The following is a 21,437-nucleotide window of genomic DNA, read 5'->3' on the forward strand; positions in this document are numbered from 1 at the left end:
GGCCTCTTGGGAGGCACACAGAGGTTGTGGGGAAGGGGGGGAGTGGGCTTTCGGACAGAGACCCCCTTGTGTGAAGTGATGCCTTCGTGGGACACAGGAGAGGTCTTGGATGCGAGAAACGCCTTGCAAATGGGAACGTTTAATGAGACTTTTCTGGCAAAGAAGGAGAACTCGGGACATTGAGGAAGGTTGGTCGCTGAGTGGAAGAAATGGGGTGGGATTTGGCGAAGGAGTAGACCCAGAAGAGAGGGTGGAAGCGTGGGAAGAGTTTTGTACCTGCTTGGTTAGAGAAAAAAGAACAAACCTCGGAGAGGAGTAACTGCTGGTTGCAAAACGATCAGAAGCTGGTTTAATGGCACGAGGAGGAGGCAGGTGAGCAGGGCAGGTGCTGCGAAGGGTGCAGGAGGAAGAGATTCTCAGGGGTTATGCAACGAAAGCAAGAGAAGCAGAAGGGTTGTCCGAATGCTTTTGCAGATGCCAGGTAGAAGAGAGGAGGAGGGGGTCCTTGGATGACAGTTGGAAGAGATTTCACGCTGGTGGTGCTTTGAATTAGTCACAGAAGCCTGGTGGTGGGGGGGGGGAGGTTTCCTGCTAGGGGAGAAATGAACCTCAGGATATCTGCATGGGGATTTTATACAGATGGTCTCACTGGTTTCCAGAGAGGATAAGCGATTTTAGACTCCAAACAGGAGGGAAGCCCATCCAGGCAAGATGAAGGAAGAGGCAGCTGTACCGTTCCCCTTTAAACCGCTTTTTATGTTAGTCTAGGCAAGAAGGTGGAAGGAGAAAGAAAAGAAAAAGAAAGAAGGAAGGAAGGAAGGAAGGAAGGAAGGAAAGAAAGAAAGAAAGAAAGAAAGAAAGAAAGAAAGAGGAAGGAAAGAACGAAAGAAAGAGGAAGGAAAGAACGAAAGAAAGAGGAAGGAAAGAACGAAAGAAAGAGGAAGGAAAGAAAGGGAAGATAGATAGATAGATAGATAGATAGATAGATAGATAGATAGATAGATAGATAGATAGATCCTGGAAACAGAAATTGAAATTCGTTTTCTGCTCCTTCATATGCTTGTGTAGGTTACTGTTCAGAACGTGGTTTTGGGGTTGGAGAGAAGAAAATGAAAATATATATCTTTCCTACGGTGCAGAGAGCAAAAATCTTTGCCCAACAGAAGTATTGGGGCTTAGGAAGAAACGAAAGAAGGAAGGTACCGAAACCAAAAGCTGAACAAAGTCGGAGGTAAATCAGGAACTCCGGATGACTTGCAGTTTAGCAAGAAAATATTGTTTTTTCCACCCAGCCCAGCAGCCGAAAAGCAAAAATCTGGGCTGTGCCTAAACCTGAACAGACTCTCATAGGAAAAGAAATTCTGGAGCTCAGACTCACCGGAGAGTCATTCTGTTTATTAGTTCTAACAGATAAATCGTACCTTTCCTTCTAGTGTGTGGTTCAAGTCGCTCTGTTTTAATCAGAAATAAGGCTGCCAAACAGATGATCCTATATAGCCGTGATGGCGAACCTCATCACGGCTGTACAAAATCAGCGCCAGCTGATTTTCGGGTCTTCTGGGCCAACCGGAAGTTGGCAAATGGGCCATTTCCGGCCTCCGGGGTGGGAAGGATGTTTTCGCCCTCCCCAGGCTCCTAGAAAGGCTCTGGAGCCTGGGAAGAGTGAAAAATGGGCCTTCTGGTTCCACTGGAACTTGGCATTTCCAGCCTCCAGAGGGCCTCCGGGGAGTGGGGAAGGCCGTTTTTGCCCTCCCCAGGCTCCAAGCAAGCCTCTGGAGCCTGGGAAGGGCAACAAACAGACCTACCAGGGCCACCATGCCATCGCTTGCCAAAAGCGGGGGGAGCCCAGGGGGGTCGTGTACGCATGCGCAAGGCGCATTGAATTATGGGTGTGGGCACGCGCGTGCATAACCCCCCTCCCCCCGCTTTTGGCACGCGGTGGCAAAAAGATTAGCCATCACTGCTATATAGCAAGTCAGGAGGCTTAACCTTCCCCTCTGAAGCCCCTTCCCACTTTTACCCCGCATTGACTGAGCAATGAAAGGAGGAACCGAGTCTGTTACTGGGAGCGGAAGCTGTCAGAAGGGAATGAATTTAGGGAGAGAAGACTAAATTCTGAAGAAGATAAAGAGCTTCATATCAGAGACGGGTAGTCCTCAACCTACGACCACAATTGAGACAGTTGTTAAGTGGGTTTTTGCTCCATTTTACGATCTTTCTTGCCACGGTTGTTAAGTGAATCCCTGGCAAGTGGTTAAATTAGTAACGCGGTTATTAAATGAATCGGGCTTCCCCCATTGATTTTGCTCGTCAGACGGTCGCAAAAGGAGATCACATGACCCCAAGACACTGCGACCGTCATAAATGTGAGCCAGTGGCCAAGGGTCTGAATTTTGATCATGTGACCCCGGGGATGCTGCAACCGACAGTATTTAAGTGTGAAAAAACGGTCACGAGTCAATTTTTTTTTCAGATTATTCTCGCCAATAACTCAAGGTGGCAGACCTACTGAGCACACCTTCCCTCTCTTATTTTCCCCACAACAACAACAACAACAACCCTTTGAGGTGGGCTGGGCCAAGAGACAGTGACCAGCCCAAAGCCACCCAGCTGATTTTGAGGGCTGAGGCGGGACTAGAACTCACGGTCTCCCACTTTCTATCCTAGCACCTTAACCAGTAGAACCAAATTGGCTCTCTTATTTTCATTGTCAGGTTTTCAGTTTATCTGCATAAAAATCTTTGACTTTCCCCGAAGCTTTTGGTTTTTCGTTTTGTTTTTAATTTTTAGTAGCCTAGAATGGGCTGACGCTCTTTTTTTTCTTTGCCTTTCGTAATAAACGCCTGCAAATACAGAAAATGTCCTTGTCTTACGACCACCATTGAACCCAGCATTTATGTTGCTAAGTGAGACATTTGTTAAGTGAGCTTTTTTTTTTTTTTTTTTTTTGCCCCATCTTACGACTTTTTCCTGCCACGTTTGTTAAGGGAATCCTGACTAGTTGTTAAATGAGTCACACGGTTAAGCGAATCTGTTTTTCCCCCTTGACTTCGCTGGTAAGAAGATCGTAAAAGGGGATCAGGCGACACTGCGACCGTCATAAAGCTGAACCAGTGGCCAAGCGTCCGACTATAAATTACGTGACCTTGGGGAGGATGCTGTAACGGTCATAAGGGTGAAAAACGGTCGTAAGCCGCTTTTTTTCAGCGCCGTTGTAGCTTTGAACGGACACTAAATCGAACTGTTGTAAGCCGAGGACTGCCTATAAGGCAGTTATCATAAATTAGTAAGCTCCTGCAAATTGCAACAGCCCTTAGACTTATATACCGCTTCGCAGTGCTTTACATCTCCCTTTAAGCGGTTTTACAGAATCAGCCTATTGCCCCCGCCCCCAACAATTTGGGTCCTCGTTTTACCGACCATGGAAGGCTGAGTCGACCTTGAGCCTGGTGGGATTCGAACTGCCAAATTGTAGGCAGCTGATCAGCTTGCCGTGGGGTGTCGCTGCAGTGCAGGTCAGAAGGGGGTCTTTCTAAAAACAAGGCTTGTGGGGAGACAAGGGATTTGGGGGGAACTTCAATGCTTCTGGACCAGGGTGGATTTGATTTAAATCGAGTCAATTTAAATCATGATTTAAATCACTAGTAAAAAGGCTTGATTTAAATCAACTCGATTTAAATCATAATTTTTAAAGAGCAACTGTCATCTCTGCTACTCCTTTGACCCGCTGTTGACTCCCCGATAGTCCCAGTGTTGCAGAATATACAGCCTCCTGCTACATAACTAAGCTCCATTTCATGCTGAATAAACTAAATTATTTATGGATCTTAAATAGAGAACTATCTTACGATAGATTTTTACCCCCAAAATTTTTTTATTAAAATAAATTCAATAAAAATCAAAAAATTCTGATTTAAATAAAAAAAATCTGATTTAAATAAAAAAAAATCCTTTTTTTTATTTTTTTTTAAAAAAATCATTGATTTTTATCCACCCTGCTTCTGGACCAGGGGTCTCCAAGCTTGGCAAAGCTGGCTGAGGAACTCTTGAGAGTTGAAGTCCACAAGTCTTAAAGTTGCCAAGCTTGGAGACCCCTGTTCTGGACCACGTTGGATCTCGTTTGGAAGAAGCCACAGTGGGAATTCCTTTATGGCTCAGGAATAATTACATATCAGTGATAAACCCCCCGGCAATCAATCCACTTAAAGTTATGCTGACTGTAATGTAAACAGTCACTCGCGGACGATTAAGGGAAAAAAATGCTTCAGTTTGCATATTTGTGGTTTCGGCCTCCGAGCAGGGTGAAAAATCTTGTGCCCTCTTGTCTCGGAGTAGGAAGTCGGCGCGTTCTCGCCTTTGAGATGCAGGCAGGGCGAACTGCTGACCTGCAAGTTTGGAGAGCGTATCCGTGTGACATTCGGGTGGTTCTTAGGTCTAAAATATATTTTTGAAGCTTTCAAAAAAAAAAAAAAAAAACGGTTGCTCGCAGACAGGGCACGGGCCTGTATTAAAAAGAACCGGAGTTTTTGAAATCTATCTTTCGTTTTACCATGGATATTCATCATTTAGAATAGAATAGAATAACAGAGTTGGAAGGGACCTTGGAGGTCTTCTAGTCCAACCCCGTGTTTAGGCAGGAAACCCTTATACCACTTCAGACAAACGATTATCCAACATCTTAAAAATTTCCAGTGTTGGAGCATTCACAACTTCTGGAGGCAAGTTGTTCCACTGGTTAATTGTTCTAACTGTCAGGAAATTTGGTTCTTACGATAAAGCCAGAGGGCATATTTTTTTATTTGTTTGTTTATAATCTTCATTGTTTTTACAAATAACTCAACCGCTGAACATGTCCAATACACCATCCTCCTCCTGTTTTCCCCACAAAAACAACCCTGTGAAGTGTGCTGGGTTGAGAGAGAGAGAGATGGACTGGTCCAAAGTCACCCAGCTGGCTTTCAGGGCTAAGGCGGGACTAGAAGTCACAATCTCCTGGTCATTGGCTCAAAATCACCTAGGCAGGCTTCATGCTTAAGGCGGGACTAGAACTCACCATCTCCTGGTGATTGGCCCAAAGTCACACTGATAGCTTCCATGCCAAAGGCTGGACTAGAACTCATGGTCTCCTGGTGATTGGCCCAAAAGTCACCCAGCTGGTTTTCATGCCTGAGGCAGGACTAGAACTCACAGTCTCCTGGTGGATTGGACTCGAGTCACCTAGCTAGTTTTCATGCCTAAGGCAGAAACTAGAACTCACAGCCTCCTGGTGATATGCCCGAAGTCATCCAGATGGCTTTTATGACTAAGGCAGGACTAGAACTCACCATCTCCTGGCGATTGGCCCAAAGCCACCCAACTGGCTTCCATGGCTAAGGCAGGACTAGAAGTCACAATCTCCTGGTCATTGGCTCAAAATCGCCTAGGCAGGTTTCATGCTTAACGCAGGACTAGAACTCACCTTCTCCTAATGATTGGCCCAAAGTCACTCAGCCGATTTTCATACCCAAAGAAGGACTAGAATTTGCTGTCTCCTGGTGATTGGACCTAAGTCATCCAGCTGATTTTCATGCCTAAAGCAGGACTAGAACTCACAGCCTCCTGGTGATACATCCGAAGTCATCCAGTTGGCTTTCATGATTAAGGCAGGACTAGAACTCACCGTCTCCTGCTGGATTGGCTCCAAATCACCCTGCTGGCTTTTATGGTTTAAGGCAGGACTAGAACTCGCTACCTCCCACTTTCTAGCCTGGTGCCTTAATCACGAGACCAACCTGGCTTTTTTTTTTTTTTTCATGGTTTCAAACATTTTGCAGAGTTAGGGAGTGGGGGCAAATCCTATCCAATGACTTTGATGACCTTGAAGCTGACCTTTGAAAAACACAATTTGCTTTCGTCCACCTGTCCCCACAATTCTGTCCCTTGCTTGTTAGCATCCCACCCCCATTTCTCCTCTTTCTTTGTGGTGCTATGGACAAGGATTCCAGCACCAGAACAAGAAAGAGCCCAAGGATCAGGGGTGAAATGCTCCTGGTTCGGACCGGATCGCCCAATCCGGTAGCGATGGCGGAGGATGGTTCGGAGAACCGGTAGCAAAAATCCCTGCCCTCCCCCATGCCCAGCTGAGCCGCACGATCATCAGAAGTTTTTTTTTTTTTTTTTTTTTACTTTTAAAAGCATTTTTTTCTACAACCTCTTCTGATGAAAAAATGCTTTTAAAAATAAAAAAAAAAGCCTCTGATGATCGCATGGCTCAGCCTGGGATCATCAGAGGCTTTTCAAAGCATTTTTTTCTGCAACCTCTTGGCCGAAGAGGTGGTTAAAAAAATGCTTTGAAAAGTCTCTGACGATCCCAGCTGAGTTGCCTGATCAGCAGAGAGGCTTTTCAAAGCATTAGAAAAAATGCTTTGAAAAGTTTTTTTTAAAAAAAAAAGTTGGCCACGCCTACCCAGTCACATTATCCCCCCACCAAGCCATGCCCACAGAACTGGTAGTAGCAAATTTCACATTTCACCCCTGCCAAGGATGCCCAGAAGTACCTATTATAACAGAGTTAGAAGGGACCTTGGAGGTCTTCTAGTCCAGCGGTCCCCAACTTTTTGGGCACCAGGGACCAGTTCCACGGAGAAAGCTTTTTTCACAGACCGGAGCAGGCATGATTTCGCAGGCTGTCTGCATCCCGCAGATGGGGCTTGGCTTGCTTGCGCGGCCCGGTTTCTGGCATGCCATGGACCGGTGCCAGTCCACGGACCGGGGGGGGGTCGAGGACCCCAATTCTAGCCCAACCTCCTGCACGAGCAAGGGGTCAGACTTGAGCTGTATAGCCTCTGCAAAACTCAAGAGAAATCTCAGCTCCTCCTTACCTGCCCAATACTAAAATTGGGGGGGGGGCTGTTTAGATTCCACGCAAAGCGAGGATGCCCATTTTGGCACCGTTGTGCAGCTGAGAATTGTAAACAACCCAGACCTTATGCAAGCCACCCCCTGCTTAAAATGGCTTGCCGGAACGTCGTCGGTGACGGTGGCATGTGTTACATTCCATTGCCTGGTTGAGGCACCCCTGCTAAGGTTTTATTAGAATACGGGTTGGTGCAGGTGGACGGACGGACGGACAGGCGTTGGCTTGGCTTTGCGACTGAAGAACAAACATGAAGTTCCCCAACAGCCTGCTAATGCGGAGGTCGAAACTGTCCTCTTAGCTCTGCAAGCAGCTAAGGTTTAAGTGTGTTTTTTGGTGTGTTTGCTGTGCTCAGGACGGAACCTTCTCTTTAATTGCCATTGCAGAGCGAGGCAGTTTTGTTTGCTGAAATTAGAAAGGTGAGCTTTGAAGGTGGTGTTGGTGTTTGTTTGTTTGTTTTAAAAAAATTGAGTTGTCTTTCCAGTAAAAACTGGGATATATATACCCCAGGGCTGCTGTGTCTCTAAAATGAATTTAAATGCTTTTTTTTTTTTTTGTAATGGCCACTTCGGAACGAATTTTCATTAAAGAATGGGCTTTTGGGATTTTAAAAGGGAAATCTGGTTTTGGAGACCCGTTGACTGCTTTGCAAAAAAAAATATGAAAGTGTGCTTCGTTTACGTTCTCTGGGAATCGCTGCTTTTCGCTGGGGAGGCTGCCAAAAAAAAAAAAATGATGACATTTGCTGAGATTGAAATAAAAAGCACTTATCGAGGGAACGTTAGCCTACTCTTGTCTTGAAAAATAAACAGGGGAAAAAGTTATCCCAAGTGCATTTTTAATCCAGTGGGGCCTTAATCTTTTGTTTTGATTGCTGTTTTGTGTGTATTGTGTGTGTTTGTTTCCTTGTTTGCAAAGGGTGAAACAGGTGCGCTCTTTGTTATGCAGTGAAACCTGAGAAAAAGGTTTATGAGACAATAGTTATTCCATGCATATGTAGGACCGAAAAAGAGTGTTTTGGGGGTTGTCCATATACAGCAGGGGTGGGTTCTAAATTTTTTTACTACCGGTTCTGTGGGCATGGCTTATTTTGTGGGTGTGGCTTGATGGTCATGTGATAATCCTTTAGGATTTAGCAGAGGTACTGGTCTACCAGGCTTTTAACTGCTTGCAGAGCTGTACCAGTCTACTCATTCGTTTTTGGAGGCACTGGTCTACTCATTTGTTTTTGGAGGCACTGGTCTACCACCACACTGCCTTTTAACACTGATCAGCTGTAGGGCAGCCCTTTGAAGCCCCGCGGCAAGAGTTTAAACAGTTTTTTTTCATTCTAGCCAATCAGCTGGGACTCAGGAGGCAGCAATAGATTGGGGGTGGGGCCAAATAAAAGGTAAGATTAACGCGGGCGGGGGGGCCGGAAGGCCCAGCTCCCGAACAAAGAGAACCGGTTCAGTGACATCATATTGTCACCGCTACAGACTCAGCCGAACCGGGAGGAACCCACCACTGATATACAGGTAATTGTTGCTTAATGGCTATGGGGTCATTCTCGCAAGCATTTGTTTAGTGAGCAAAGTTACAACGGCTCTGAAAAACAGTGACTTGTTGGGCTTGCTTAACGACCGCAGTATTCGCTTAATGACCTCTGCATTTGCTTTACTATCCATGCAAAAAGTACTTATAAAATTGCATGGATCGCGCGACGACTCGTTTATGGTATCTTATGATTAATCACTTGTTGTTTTGATATGATTCATGATTGTAATTTATTTGATTTATGCTCGATGACCTATCATTTGATTGTTGTATGTGTGTACACTGAGCGCTTATGCACCGGAGACAAATTCCTTATCCTCTGGTGCTTTGAAGAATAGTTTGACTCCCTCTTCTTTGTGGCAACCCCTGAGATATTGGAAGACTGCTATCATGTCACCCCTAGTCCTTCTTTTCATTAAACTAGACATACCCAGTTCCTGCAACCGTTCTTCATATGTTTTAGCCTCCAGTCCCCTAATCATCTTTGTTGCTCTTCTCTGCACTCTTTCTAGAGTCTCAACATCTTGTTTTACATTGTGGTGACCAAAACTGGATGCAGGATTCCAAGTGTGGTCTTAGCAAGGCATGATAAAGTGGTATTAACCCTTCACATGATCCTGATTCTATCCCTCTGTTTATGCAGCCTATGACTGTGTTGGCTTTTTTGGCAGCTGCAGCACATGGCTGGCTCATATCTAAATGGTTGTCTATTAGGACTCCAAGATCCCTCTCACAGTTACTACTATTGATCCAGCTACCACCCTATTGTATATCTGTGCATTTGGCAAAGTTGCAGGACCAGATTACAACAATATCATTCAGATTATCCATCTGCTAAATTTGGGTCTAATATCTAAATGACTGGTAAGGTCATTTATAAATTTGTTAAAGTCACTTTCAAGTTAAGGCAGCTTCCAGATCAGTGGAGTACCTGCTTGTTTGAAAATATGAAGATGCAAATTTTGAACTCTTCTGAAGCCTCTATAACTTGGTTTGGTACGTGATAAAGAGTTCTTACATTAAGGATTTTGATGCAGAACTTACAGAATTTATAAAAGAAGCCATGAATAATCATACTGCAGCTATAAGTAACCAAATAGCAATTCTTAAAGGGATAACAACAGAAATGACTGAGGAAATCAAAACAACTACGGAGCATGATGACAACTCAGGAGATATTGCAGCAGAGAGGGTGGAAGAATTTTCTCAAGAATTCTCGAGCTTACTCTCTGCTCTTTTCGGAAAAATTGATAGAATCCTTCAAAATTATGACTTGGTTTGGAAAAAAGTAGTAAATGACCAGACTTTCGAAGTTTCAGAAGATGAAGGAGACTTGTCAGTGGCATCTACACATTTAATAGAAAAGAAACAATTGAACTTTTCTTCACAAACTCTTGACAAACTTTGGTTTTACAGACGAAGGAATGAACTGATTTATATAAGCATGAAGAGGCGATTTGGGGGCTCTAAATCAGAGGAAACTTTTTTAAAAAGGGGACAATTTTTGCAGTTATATCAACCTCAAATTAAAATGAAAAACCTCCTCAAAATAGAAGTAGGAGGGATGCAGAAAGATTGGAAAAAATATAAAAAGAAAGCAAGAATGGAAGATTAATCTTTTCTTTTGGCTTTGTAGTTGTTCTACTCATGGTTAAAAATGATTATGTTGTAGGTATTATAACTACTGAGGGGGGAAAAAGTATAAAGTTAAATATTGATTTTTAAATATGATGTACTAATGGTTGATTAATCCTTTTTGGTTTTTTAGTTTATGTATTAATGGTTAATTATGTTGTTGATTATCTTTTAAATTTTAAAAATTGGAGGGAGGAATAATGAAGGGGGGAAATTTAGAAACTTAAAAAATGTAGAAATTTAATTAGTGAATATCTAAGGTTTATTTTTTGTTATGAGATTTTAAAATAAGAAACCAAGAATGGAAGATTAATTTTTTTTTTTTTTTGGCTTTGCAGTTGTTCTATTCATGGTTTAAATTGATTATGTTTTAGGTGTTATAACTACTGAGGGGGAAAAAGTATAAAGTTGAATATTGATTTTTAAATATGATGTATTAATGGTTGATTAATCTTTTTTGGTTTTCTAGTTAATATACTAATGGTTAATTATAAAAATGTAGAAATTTAATTAGTGAATATCTAAGGTTTATTTTTTGTTATGAGATTTCAAAATATCTGAACTTTGAGAAAAGTAGGAGGGGGAAAAATGTTTTTAGGTTTGAATGTTTAAGATTTGTTAATGGTTTTAAAATTCTTAGAGTTATTGGATTACATGTTACTTTGTGTTTATATAAAGGGAGGTTGATGAAATTGTAAAAGGGGAGTTAAGGGGTCTTGGGAGTTATTAAATCTTGCAGTTAGCTAGTTTATTTTAGCGAATGTTTGGTGAAATCTATGCCCTGTTTTTGTTCTGGGAAGTCAGGGGTGGGGGGTGGTGAGGAGGGGTTGAAGATTGAGTTTACCAAATTGATTTTTTTTTTCTGATGATAGTATGAATGATTGTTTATATTGTATACTTGTTTGATCAGAAAATAAAAACTTTTTTATTAAAAAAAAAAAAAGAGTTCTTACATTCTTCATAAATTTTTTTTTTTTTTTAAATCTTGGTGCAAGGCAGCATGGAGATTTAAGTACACCAAATGTGAGCCGTTGTTTTGATGCTATTAAATTTAAATATCAAAACAATTCCAATGATTTAGAGCCCAAAACATGCTCCTTGGGTCTGTCTATTTCTTCTTGATCTTGAGAAATTAATATCTAGGGTCAAAAATCCATATTTAAAATAGTAGAAAACTCAATGGTTGGTCATCGATTTTTCCATTTTTCAACCATTTCAGGATCACTCACATTTTAAAGTTGTAATGCCTTGATATTTTATTTATTTTTTATTTTAATTTAATTTGTATACCGCCCTTCTCCCAAAAGGGACTCAGGGCGGTGAACATCCAAAATACATACAATACAAAAGTTAAGATAATTAAAAGAGATTAAATCAATCGGCCCCCAATTTAAAACCCCAAGTCTATAAAATTTAAAAATCCCATTAAAAACCATTTAGGCTAGGCCGGCTTGCTGGAATAAATAAGTCTTCAGGGCCTTAGGGAAGGTCCGGAGGTCCGGGATCAGTCATATTCCAGGAGGTAGCTCATTCCACAGGGCAGGTGCTCCCACAGAGAAGGCTCTTCCCCTGGGGGCCGCCAGCCGACATTGCTTGACCGACGGCACCCTGAGGAGGCCCTCTCTGTGAGAGCGTATTGGCCGGTGGGAGGTTATCGGTAGCAGCAGGCGGTCTCATAAGTACCCTGGCCCTAAGCCATGGAGCGCTTTAAAGATGAGAACCAATACCTTAAAGCTCACCCGGAAGACCACCGGGAGCCAGTGCAGCTCGCGCAGGAGAGGTGTTACATGGGAGCGCCACGTCGCTCCCATAATCACCCGCACGGCCACATTCTGGACCAGTTGGAGCCTCTGGGTGCTCCTCAAGGGGAGCCCCATGTAGAGAGTGTTGCAGTAGTCCAGGTGAGACATGATGAGGGCATGGGTGACTGTGCATAAGGAGTCCCGATCCAGAAAGGGGTGCAACTGGCATATCAGGCGGATCTGATAAAAAGCCCTCCTGGCCACGGCCGTCATATGCTCTTCTAAAGACAGCCGTGTGTCCAGGAGGACACCCAAGTTGCGAGCCCCTTCTGTGGGGGTCAATGACTCGCCCCCAATAGCCAGCGATGGCACCAGCTGGCTATATCAAGACACTGGCATCCACAGCCACTCAGTCTTGGAAGGGTTGAGTCGAAGCCTGTTCCTCCCCATTCAGACCCGCATGGCCTCCAGACACTGGGACATCACTTCGAGGGCATCATTGGAGTGTTCTGGGGTGGAGATGTACAGCTGAGTGTCATCAGCGTACAGATGGCATCACACCCCAAAACCACGGATGATCTCATCCAGCGGCTTCACATAAATGTTGAACAGGAGCGGCGAGAGGACCGACCCTTGCGGCACCCCGCAAACAAGGCGCCTCGAGGTCGATCTCTGCCCCCCTGCCAACACGGACTGCGACCGGTCAGAGAGATAGGAGGAGAACCACCGCAGTATGGTGCCTCCTACCCCTAATCCCCTCAGCCGGTGCAGCATGATACCATGGTCGATGGTATCAAAAGCCGCTGAGAGGTCTAACAGGACCAGAACAGAGGAACAACCCCTGTCCCGGGCCCTCCAGAGATCATCCCACCAATGCGACCAATGCCGTCTCCGTGCTGTACCCAGGCCTGAAGCCGGACTGGAACGGATCTAGATAGACGGTTTCATCCAGGTACTGTGGGAGTTGTCGCACAACCACACTCTCAACAACCTTCGCAATAAAGCGAAGGTTGGAGACCGGACGGTAGTTTGCCAGAACAGCCGGGTCCAGAGAAGGCTTCTTGAGGAGGGGCCTCACCACCGCCTCTTTCAAGGCGGGAGGCAAGAAACCCTCTCTCAAAGAAGCATTTATAATCCTCTGGAGCCAGCCTGGTGTTACCTCCCGGGTGGCCAATACCAGCCAGGAGGGACACGGGTCCAATTAACATGTGGTTGCGTTTAACCTCCCCAGGATCCTGTCCACGTCCTCAGGAGTCACAGTGTCGATCATATAAAAGAATGGGGAAATGAGGTTTGGTTGTTTTTGGTGGATTAGAGACTTGGTTATTGAGAAAAAAACTTCATTCTTCTGAATATCAGAGAACAATCAGTCACAAGTTGCAATTTTGCTAATAGACAATTTCTTAAGGTCATGAAATGGTCAAGGATCATTAAAACATTTAAAGAATGATGCACATCCACATCACTGAAAATCAAAGGAGCTTTTCCATATTATAGCAACCCTTTGTATCAGAAACAAGAAGCTCTCTTGATCGTTGCAAAATATATAAAATGGGAGATCATGAGAAAATAATTCACTTTATTTTACGTTTTGTTAGAAGCCAGATTTACAAAAAAAAAAAAAAAAAACCCACTGGAAAACTGAAGTACATGTTTCTTTGGATCAAATGTATTTTTAAAAAAAACGGGAAATAGAATTGGCTGAAAACTTAACACAGCAGCAAAGAGTCCTGGGGGAAAAAAATCCTTTAATTAAAGCTGGTTGATAGTTTTTAAAAAAATCAAGAACACATGTTAAGAAAACAGTATATTTTCTAATTACTTCCATCTGTACAAACATGTTTTTGGTCGAAGTTTTGATTATGGGTATTTAAATTGTTTTATCTCCTATCAAGTTTACTAACTAACAAAATAGAGTTGGAAGGGATCTTGGAGATCTTCTAGTCCAACCCCCTGCTCAGGCAGGAAATCCTATACCATTTCAGACAAATGGTTGTCCAATCTCTTCTTAAAAAGCTCCAGTGTTGGAGCATTCACAACTTCTGGAGGCAAGCAGTTCCACTGGTTGATTGTTCTCACTGTCAGGAAATTTCTCCTTAGTTCTAGGTTGCTTCTCTCCTTGATTAGTTTCCATCCATTGCTTCTTGTCCTGCCTTCAGGTGCTTTGGAGAATATGAATGAATAGAGTGAGCTGGAGGTCATCTAATCCAGCCCCCTGCTCAAGCAGGAGTCCCTGTACCATTTCAGACAAGTGACTGTCCAATCTCTTCTTAAAAACCTCCAGTGATGAAGCACCCACAACTTCTGGTGGCAAGCTGTTCCACTGGTTAATTGTCCTCACTGTTAGGAAGTTTCTCCTCAATTCCAGGTTGCTTCTCTCTTTGATTAGTTTCCAACCATTATTTCTTGTCCTGCCCTCTGGTGCTTTGGAGAATAACTGTGGCAGCTCCTCAAATATTGAAACACTGCTATCATGTCCTTCTTTTCATTAAACTGGAAAAATATAATTATACAGTACTTCAGTATACAATTTTTTGAAAGTACATGCTGAGCAATCTATTTTCTCCTTTTAAAAAATTGTATATTGCTATATGTGTAATCATAAGTAGTCCTTGACTCAAGGCCAGGACTGTTCAAATTTACGACCTGGTTTCGAAATTCTAACAACTCTCCCCCCCCACAGTCACATGACACCCCCCCTTAAGGTGTTCAGCAATAGCTGTTTACAACATCCCAAAATCTGACAACCATTTTTGATGTTCGATGTTTTTGCTAAAACCTGGCGTTTACTTCTGGTTTGGGACAAAAATGCCCCATAGTGATCAATGCATTTGCTTCATGACCATGGATTCACTTAACATCCATGCTGATGAAGTTGGGTCAGTGACACGATGAGCCACTTTTATGACTTACGACCATAATGGGCATGTTCCATTATGGTTCTAAGTGAAGGACTACAGGTCCCCGACTTACGACCACACTTGAGCCCCAAATCTTGCATTGCTGAGTAACACCGTTGTTGAGTGAGTTTTGCCCCATTTTACGACTTGGGACATTATTTGACCAAGAGTATAAAACTTTACTGAATAGACCACATTGGCACAGAAAGAGCAAAACCAGCTCTGGGTTTTGCGCACGAACGCAAGCGTAGCTCATTCCCCTTTTTCTTTATTGGCCGTCCACAATCTGTAACGTCCACCAATCACTCCTGTTCATTTTGTTATGGGCAACAGCCAGCCACGCCGGGACAGCTGCTCAGTGTGTCCTTGAGATGCCAGCAGTGTCCCACGGCAGCCGACGGATGTTTAAATACCAGAGCTGTAGTGGCGCAGTGGTTAGAATGCAGTACTGCAGGCTACTTTCTGCTGACTGCCAGCTACCTGCAATTCGGCAGTTCGCGTCTCGCCAGGCTCAAGGTTGACTCGCCTTTCCATCCTTCCGAGGTCAGTCAAATGAGGACCCAGATTGTTGGGGGTAAATATGCTGACTTTGTAAACTGCTTAGAGAGGGTCGTAAAGCACTTTGAAGCGGTATATAAGTCTAAGTGATATTGCTATTCTGCCACCCTTGCATTCATCCACCCCACTTCCCTGTTATTGTCAAGCTGCGAGCTTTGTGAAGGTGTATGTCAATTTTGACAGTAACTTTGAATGGTCACTAAACGAATGATTATAAGTTGAGGACCAGGGTGGATTTGATTTAAATCGAGATGATTTAAATCACAATTTAAATCATGATTTAAATCACTAATAAAAAGGCTTTTTAAATCAACTCGATTTAAATCATAATTTTTAAAGAGCAACTGTCATCTCTGCTACTCCTTTGACCCATTGTTGACTCACCGATAGTCCCAGTGTTGCAGAATATACAGCCTCATGCTACATAACTAAGCTCCATTTCATGCTGAATAAACTAAATTATTTATGTATCTTAAATAGAAAACTATCTTACGATAGATTTTTACCCCAAAAGTTTTTTATTAAAATAAATTCGATAAAAATAAAAAAAATCCGATTTAAATCAAATCGGGTCCGCCTGATTCGCCAGTTGCGTCCCTTTCTGGATCGGGACTCGTTACGCACGGTCACTCATGCCCTCGTCACCTCCCGCCTGGACTATTGTAATGCTCTCTACATGGGGCTCCCCTTGAGGACCACCCGGAGGCTCCAACTGGCACAGAGTGCGGCTGCGCGGGTGGTAATGGGAGCGACATGGCGCTCCCATGTAACACCTCTCCTGCGCGAGCTGCACTGGCTCCCGGTGGACTTCCGGGTGCGCTTCAAGGTTTTGGTTACCACCTTTAAAGCGCTCCATGGCTTAGGGCCTGGTTATTTACGGGACCGCCTACTACCACCAATAGCCTCCCACCGGCCAGTACGCTCTCATAGAGAGGGACTCCTCCGGGTGCCGTCAGCCACACAGTGTCGACTGGCGGCCCCTAGGGGGAGAGCCTTCTCTGTGGGGGCACCTACCATCTGGAATGAGCTCCCCCCGGAGATACGGAGGATCCCGGATCTGCGCTCCTTCCGCCGTGCTGTGAAGACCTTTTTATTCCATCAAGCGGGCTTGGCCTGATCTCTTCCCTTTTTAAATATGTAAATTTTAATCTGTTTTTAAATTATTGGGGTATTTTAATTTGTCTGGGCCAAAAAGTTTAATTTGATTTTATCGGGTTTTTAAATTTTGTGTATTTATGTATTTTATTGTTGGCTGTTCACCGCCCTAAGTCCTTCGGGAGTAGGGCGGTATACAAATCAAATAAATAAAATAAAATAATAAAATAAATAAATAAAAAAATCTGATTTAAATAAAAAAAATCTGATTTTTTTTTATTTTTTTTAAAAAAAATCATTGATTTTTATCCACCCTGTTGAGGACTACCTGTAACAGAATCTTAAAAGCCAGACCTTCTCTTCCTTCCCCTCCCTGTTATACTAAAGGGAATTGAAGCAGAGTCTATTTAAATTTCTTTCTCTTAAATGCCAAACACGTGGTTGAAACCACCTCTTTTGAGTTTCTCCAAGGTCATCTCTCCGGCGAAACGGGCGTCGTTCTCGTAAGCTGTCATGCCAAGTCATCTTCAAGAGCAGCCCCGCAGAAAGCAAATTACAGTAATCTGTGTGAGGGCTGACAAGGCACAAGTCTCGGGCTTCAGCACCTCGGGTGCAGCCAGTCAACCCATCTAAGATGGCTGCGAATGCAGGAAAATCCAGATTGAGCGCTTCGATTCGAGAGCTCTAGAGCAGCCCTGGGCAATGGTGACGACTTTATGACCTGTGGACTTCAAGTCCCAGAATTCCCCTGCCAGCATATGCTTCAAGATCGCTGGACTTCAACTCCCAGAAGTCTGGTTGGAAAATTCTGGAAGTCCATCCATCTTGAAGCATTTTTGTCAGGGGAATTTGGGGAGTTGAAGTCCACCCATCTTGAAGCATTTTGTCAGGGGAATTCTGGGAGTTGAAGTCCACCCATCTTGAAGCATTTTGTCAGGGGAATTCTGGGAGTTGAAGTCCACCCATCTTGAAGCATTTTGTCAGGGGAATTCTGGGAGTTTAAGCCCACCCATCTTGAAGCATTTTATCAGGGGAATTCTGGGAGTTGAAGTCCACCCATCTTGAAGCATTTTGTCAGGGGAATTCTGGGAGTTTAAGCCCACCCATCTTGAAGCATTTTGTCAGGGGAATTCTGGGACTTGAAGTCCACCCATCTTGAAGCATTTTTGTCAGGGGAATTCTGGGAGTTGAAGTCCACAAGTCTTAAATTTGCCAAGTTTGGAGACCCCTGACCTAGAAGAGGCCACAGACTTGGCAGCCCAGCAAATACCTTGCTGCAAATGTGATTGTGGATTTGGGTTGTCTGCCCATCATGGCCTTCTTGGTGTTTTTCTTGGGCCCCCCTGCGTGAGAAGAGAAATTTTACGACCCGACAGGGTTCTAAACTTTAGTCATCTCAAAATTGCTGGCAGCGTTTTGCTTGTGGTCGTTTCCCTCCATTCAAGTGGAAAAGAAAAGGCCGGCCAAGTGCACAAAGAGAACAAAAACCTCACTGGATTTATTTTTTTTTTTGGGTGGGGGGGATATTTCATTACCTGCCCATAAATTTTAGAGGCAAAGGATCCCTCTCATTTTTTTTCCAAAATGGATGCTTAGAGTTCCTTCCTTCCTTCCTTCCTTCCTTCCTTCCTTCCTTCCTTCTCCCTCTTCCTTCCCCCTCCCTTCCTTTTTTCTTTCTTTCTCTCTTGTTTTTGTCTCTTCCTTTCTTTCTCTTTCCCATTCTTTCTTTCCTTTCTCTCCTTTCTGTCTTTTGTTCATTCTTTCCTTCCTCTCTCTCTATCCCTTCTTTCTTCCTTCCTTCCTTCTCCCTCTTCTTTCTCCCTCCCTTCCTTTTTTCTTCTTCCCTCTTGTTTTTCATCTCTTCCTTTCTTTCTCTTTCCCATTCTTTCTTTCCTTTCTCTCCTTTCTGTCTTTTGTTCATTCTTTCCTTCCTCTCTCTCTATCCATTCTTCCTTCCTTCCTTCCTTCTCCCTCTTCCTTCTCCCTCCCTCCCTTTTTTCCTTTTCCCTCTTGTTTTTCGTCTCTTCCTTTCTTTCTCTTTTCCATTCTTTCTTTCCTTTCTCTCCTTTCTGTCTTTTGTTCATTCTTTCCTTCCTCTCTCTCTATCCATTCTTCCTTCCTTCCTTCCTTCTCCCTCTTCCTTCTCCCTCCCTCCCTTTTTTCCTTTTCCCTCTTGTTTTTCGTCTCTTCCTTTCTTTCTCTTTTCCATTCTTTCTTTCCTTTCTCTCCTTTCTGTCTTTTCTTTTGTTCATTCTTTCCTTCCTCTCTGTCCCTTCTTTCTTTCTCCCCCCCAGGTCAATTAATGCTCTGGCAAGTAAAGCCCAAGAGGAAATATCCCTCATAATCAAGCAAAGACCCATTTTATGAGGGCAATGTCCGTGTCGCGTGTTGACGTTTCAGTATTTTTGTTTGGCTCTTCTGCTTCCTCCAGTTGTGAGGCTGGGGAAGCACCTGAGCTCAGCACCTGCTTCTCTCGAAAAGGGGCATCCGATTTACTCTCAGGCATCGGAGTGAAATCCTGGAGTAGAGCGATGGGTCTTTGTTTACAATGCCCAGCTGCCCAGGCCATTGGTCCGTCTCACAGCAGGTCATTTTCCTACAATCTGCTTTTTGCTGCTGACTTTTGTATTGTCTTCGCAGCTTGCAATTCCTTTATTTTGCACTTCAAGGGGATGTTTTCCTCCAAATAATTTACTTTTGAAATGGCGGGGTCGTCCTTACATTCGGTGGCAAGGGCTAACCTAAATTGTCTTTGCAATCTAAAAGTCACTAAGTAAAAAAAAATGAGGCAAAATCATAGATAAAAAAATATTGGAGTCTTAGTGGACAACCAGCTAAATATGAGCCAGCAATATGCAGCAGCAGCCAAAAAAGCCAATGCAATCCTAAATTGCATTAACAGAGGGATACAATCAAGATCAAGGGAGGTACTAATACCACTCCATAAAGCCTTAGTAAGACCACACCTAGATACTGCATCCAGTTTTTGGTCACCATACTATAAAAAAGATGTTAAGACTAGAAAAAGTGCAGAGGAGAGCAACCAAGATGATTAGGGGACTGGAGGCTAAAACATACGAAGAAAGGTTGCAGGAACTGGGCATGGCTGGTCTAGTGAAGAGAAGGATCAGGGGAGACATGCTAGCAGTCTTCCAATATTTGAGGGGCTGCCCCAGAGAGGAAGGGGTCAAGCTGTTTTCCAAAGCACCTGAAGGCCAGACAAGGAATAATGGATGGAAACTGACCAAGGAGAGATTCAACCTAGAAATGAGGAGGAACTTTCTGACAGTGATAACAATCAACCCATGGAACAGAAATTGCCTTCGGAAGTTGTGGGAGCTTCATCACTTGAGACTTTCAAGAGAAGATTGGACTGCTATTTGTCAGAAATAGTGTAGGCTCTCCTGCTTGAGCGGGGGGTTGGACTAGATGACCTATAAGGTCCCTTCCAACTCTGTGAATCTGTTAGAATCTGTTAGAGGCGATGGAGACAAATGAGGTTTTTTTCCCAGCCTCTAAATTCAGAGTCATCCTTTTGGACAGGAGAGTCTGCAGCTTTGCAAACCATTTCTCTTCCTTTGTTTGCTTCGTATTTCTAGCCATATAAGTTCATGGGCCAGCATGCCCATTTACAGGGATTTACACCAGAAGACAAAAGCCATTATTCCTGATGGCTTAAAAAAAAAAAATGAGGTGAACTAGGTGATTTTTTTTTTTTAACCAGTGGGTTTTAACGTTACTGTCAAACACCTGTATATAAAATGCAACATCAATATATATTTTTTATCTTCAGAAATTGTGGGCGCTCCATCACTGGAGGCTTTCAAGAAGAGACTGGACAGCTACTTGTCCGGAATGGTATAAGGTCTCCTTCTTGAACAGGGGTTGGTCTAGAAGACCTCAAAAGTCCCTTCCAATTCTGTTATTCTGTTATTTTGGTGCCCCCCCTTGCTTGGTCTGTACAGGTAGTTCTCGATTTACAATTATTCATTTAGTGACCATTTGAAGTTACAAACGGCCCTGAAAAAAAGTTACTTATGACCCATTTTCACCCTTACAACCATTACATCGTTCCCACGATCCAAATTCAGTCGCTTGGCAACGGACTCGTATTTATGACCGTTGCAGTGTTCCCGGGCATCCTGCGATCCCCTTTTGCGACCTTCTGACGAGCCAGAAGTCAACGGGGGAAGCCAGATTCACTTAACGACCGTGTTAACTAACTTAATAGCTGTAGGGATTCCCTTAGCCAAAGGTCATAAAATGAAGCAATTCTCACCGAACAACTGTCTCGCTTAACAACAGAAAGTTTGGGCTGAATTGTGGTTGTAAGTCGAGGACTGCCTGAATATCCTCCTTCGCCTGTAAGTCTTCAAATGCAGGCTTTCACCTACCGCCTACTACTTTGTACCTGTGCATCTGGTTTTTCCTGTCTGGGTGCAGAACCTGATATTTTTCGCCGCACTTTATTGGATCCGGTCCAATTTGGAAGTCAGTCCTCCTGATCCTTTGTACTGAAGGTTGATCCAGTCCGATCTCCAGATGAAGATCGTGCTTGAAATTGGACTCGTGGAGAAGTAAGACTCATTTTCACAACAGGATTTCACAATCCTCGACTTACGACTGCAATTGAGCCCAAAACTTCTGTTGCTAAGCCAGACCGTTCTGAAGTGTTAAGACCACTTTATAATGCCTTGGTAAGGCCACACTTGGAACCCTGCATTCAGTTTTGGTTGCCTTGATGTAAAACAAGTTGTTGAGAATTCTAGAAAGAGTGCAGAGAAGAGCAACCAAGATGATTAAGGGACTGGAGAACATATGAAGATATGTTATTTCTTCATATAACATATGAACATATGAAGATGTTCAAACATATGAAGAACTGTTGCAGGAACTGGGCATGGCTAGTTTAAAGAAAAGAAGGACTAGGGGAGACATGATAGCAGTCTTCCAATATCTCAGGGGCTGCCCCAAAGAAGAGGGAGTCAAACTATTCTCCAAAAGCACCTCAGGGCAGGACAAGAAGCAACAGGTGGAAACTAATCAAGGAGAGAAGCAACTTAGAACTAAGGAGAA

The 21,437-nt window shown here is 43.6% G+C and overlaps 1 protein-coding gene across 2 annotated transcripts in view; it reads left to right on the forward strand.

The window, feature by feature from the left end:
- Window positions 1-21,437, forward strand: part of SLC45A4 (solute carrier family 45 member 4) — a 112,813-nt gene that overhangs the window by 1,863 nt on the left and 89,513 nt on the right. Inside the window, exon 1 of one of the 2 annotated variants that reach the window (XM_070940300.1) lies at window positions 7,102-7,314. The exons of the other annotated variant lie outside the window; for it this stretch is intronic. The gene's annotated coding sequence lies outside the window, so the exon portion shown is untranslated. Of the gene's footprint in view, window positions 1-7,101; window positions 7,315-21,437 lie in introns of those variants that run through there. 2 annotated transcript variants of the gene reach the window in all.

The sequence above is a fragment of the Pituophis catenifer genome, unplaced genomic scaffold (assembly GCF_029215685.1).
Source record: "Pituophis catenifer annectens isolate HBS135680 unplaced genomic scaffold, rPitCat1.0.hap2 SCAF_3, whole genome shotgun sequence".
In the NCBI taxonomy this organism is placed as follows: Eukaryota; Metazoa; Chordata; class Lepidosauria; order Squamata; family Colubridae; genus Pituophis; species Pituophis catenifer.